The 2,500-nt window shown below is 42.4% G+C and overlaps 3 non-coding genes across 3 annotated transcripts; all 3 read right to left on the bottom strand.

Moving 5' to 3' along the window:
• Nucleotides 1-333: 333 nt before the first annotated feature.
• Nucleotides 334-474, bottom strand: LOC140366393 (U4 spliceosomal RNA). The gene has a single exon (XR_011927943.1). It is a non-coding gene; the product is annotated as a U4 spliceosomal RNA (small nuclear RNA).
• Nucleotides 475-1,313: 839 nt separating this feature from the next.
• On the bottom strand, nt 1,314-1,386 carry trnap-cgg (transfer RNA proline (anticodon CGG)). Its single transcript has one exon. It is a non-coding gene; the product is annotated as a tRNA-Pro (tRNA).
• A 368-nt stretch (nt 1,387-1,754) lies between these two features.
• On the bottom strand, nt 1,755-1,895 carry LOC140366526 (U4 spliceosomal RNA). The gene has a single exon (XR_011928072.1). It is a non-coding gene; the product is annotated as a U4 spliceosomal RNA (small nuclear RNA).
• Nucleotides 1,896-2,500: the final 605 nt, after the last annotated feature.

Genomic DNA, 2,500 nt, shown 5'->3' with positions numbered 1-2,500 from the left:
CCCATTGAAATCAATTTTACAACCTAGCCAACACTCACTGGTCGGTCTACGGCTCCTCCGACTTACCGAGATTTAAACACAGGACCTTCTTGTTCCCATAGTGACAGTCATACCCTTGGAATGATAAGCTAGAGAACTCATCCATTTTTTTGTCTCATAACTGAAAAAAGGATTAACATTTGAGCAAGTCGTCATCAGTTACTTCTGGTGTACTTCTTTTAGCACGTGCATACCAATGACTTTGATCTGAACTAGTTGTGTACAGAGTATGTAGCTCTATTTCTGGTGGAATGTCACGTGTTTTGACGAGCTTACCTTATACATGAAAATAAGCCTCCTCAGAGACTGTCAAAAATTGCCACAGTCGACTATATTTCAAGTCGCCAAGGCGGGGTATTGGGTAAAGTTTTCAACTAGCAATAATCGCGCCTCGGATAGACCTCATAGGCTACAGTAATGCCACTGCGCAAAGCTAACACGTACTTTGAGAAAGAATGGCCAGGGCTTGGTTCTTGCCACTTCCTGGTCATGGTAGGTCATTGAGGGCAGAGCAAAACTTTGGCCAAGAAGGGAGCTTCTTTTCAAAAAACTGCCTGTAACACCTGGAAAAATGTCTGTAGCAGACTTCAGAGACTGTTGACTGAAAGAGTAACAAAATGCATGGGTACAACTTAAATCTTTGCTTTTTGGTACGTCTTCACCAGGCGGGATAAATAATCAATTTTCAACCACTAACCTTGCCACCACAAATAAAACAATAGCTCCAAGCGGATTTGATCTTCTTGCAGTAAAGACAGCCAAACTGTTGGTAGTTTCATTTGTATAACAGTAAATATAGAAAGAATTGTCTTAATCACGTTTGGTGGGATTATTCATAGCTGGAAAGTGCAAGTCGGTGTGGTTGCATTGGAAAGAAGAAATTTCTGAGTTAAAACCCACAAACAATGGGTCATTAAGTACCAGGCATATAGAAAGGGCTTGTTCGGGAGTTGAACCCGGGACGTCTCGCACCTTAAGCGAGAATGATAACCCTAGACCAACGAGCCACTTTTGCATTTATTTTGAGGCCTCAACTGACCTACAAAAGCATTTCAGATTCTATTAAAAGGTCTTTGATCTGAACAGCATCATCTTGATTGTTCTTGGGCTCGTCCGGGATTTGAACCCGGGACCTCTCACACCCTAAGGGAGAATCATACCCGTAGACCAACGAGCCACATTTGCATATATTTTGAGGCCTCAACTGACCTACAAAAGCATTTCAGATTCTATTAAAAGGTCTTTGATCCAAACAGCATCATCTTGATTGTTCTTGAGCTCGTCCGGGATTTGAACCCGGGACCTCTCGCACCCGAAGTGAGAATCATACCCCTAGACCAACGAGCCACTTTTGCCCTGAGGCATAGTCCAGTCGAATACAGCCCATTGAAATCAATTTTACAACCTAGCCAACACTCACTGGTCGGTCTACGGCTCCTCCGACTTACCGAGATTTAAACACAGGACCTTCTTGTTCCCATAGTGACAGTCATACCCTTGGAATGATAAGCTAGAGAACTCATCCATTTTTTTGTCTCATAACTGAAAAAAGGATTAACATTTGAGCAAGTCGTCATCGGTTACTTCTGGTGTACTTCTTCTAGCACGTGCATACCAATGACTTTGATCTGAACTAGTTGTGTACAGAGTATGTAGCTCTATTTCTGGTGGAATGTCACGTGTTTTGACGAGCTTACCTTATACATGAAAATAAGCCTCCTCAGAGACTGTCAAAAATTGCCACAGTCGACTATATTTCAAGTCGCCAAGGCGGGGTATTGGGTAAAGTTTTCAACTAGCAATAATCGCGCCTCGGATAGACCTCATAGGCTACAATACTGCCACTGCGCAAAGCTAACGTGTACTTTGAGAAAGAATGGCCAGGGCTTGGTTCTTGCCACTTCCTGGTCATGGTAGGTCATTGAGGGCAAAGCAAAACTTTGGCCAAGAAGGGAGCTTCTTTTCAAAAAACTGCCTGTAACACCTGGAAAAATGTAGATAGCAGACTTCAGAGACTGTTGACTGAAAGAGTAACAAAATGCATGGGTACAACTTAAATCTTTGCTCTTTGGTACGTCTTCACCAGGCGGGATAAATAATCAATTTTCAACCACTAACCTTGCCACCACAAATAAAACAATAGCTCCAAGCGGATTTGATCTTCTTGCAGTAAAGACAGCAAAACTTTTGGTAGTTTCATTTGTATAACAGTAAATATAGAAAGAATTGTCTTAATCACGTTTGGTGGGATTATTCATAGCTGGAAAGTGCAAGTCAGTGTAGTTGCATTGGAAAGAAGATTTTATTTAGTGAAAACCCACAAACAATGGCTCATTACGTACCAGGCATATAGAAAGGGCTCGTCTGGGATTTGAACCAGGGACCTCTCGCACCCTAAGCGAGAATCATACCCGTAGACCAACGAGCCACATTTGCATATCTTTTGAGGCCTCAACTAACC

This window comes from Eucyclogobius newberryi, unplaced genomic scaffold (assembly GCF_026437365.1).
Source record: "Eucyclogobius newberryi isolate DKJ021-1_F unplaced genomic scaffold, fEucNew1.0.hap1 SCAF_19, whole genome shotgun sequence".
NCBI classification, from domain to species: Eukaryota; Metazoa; Chordata; class Actinopteri; order Gobiiformes; family Gobiidae; genus Eucyclogobius; species Eucyclogobius newberryi.
The sequence above is the reverse complement of the archived record's forward strand: the minus strand, read 5'-3'. Positions and strand labels throughout refer to the sequence as shown.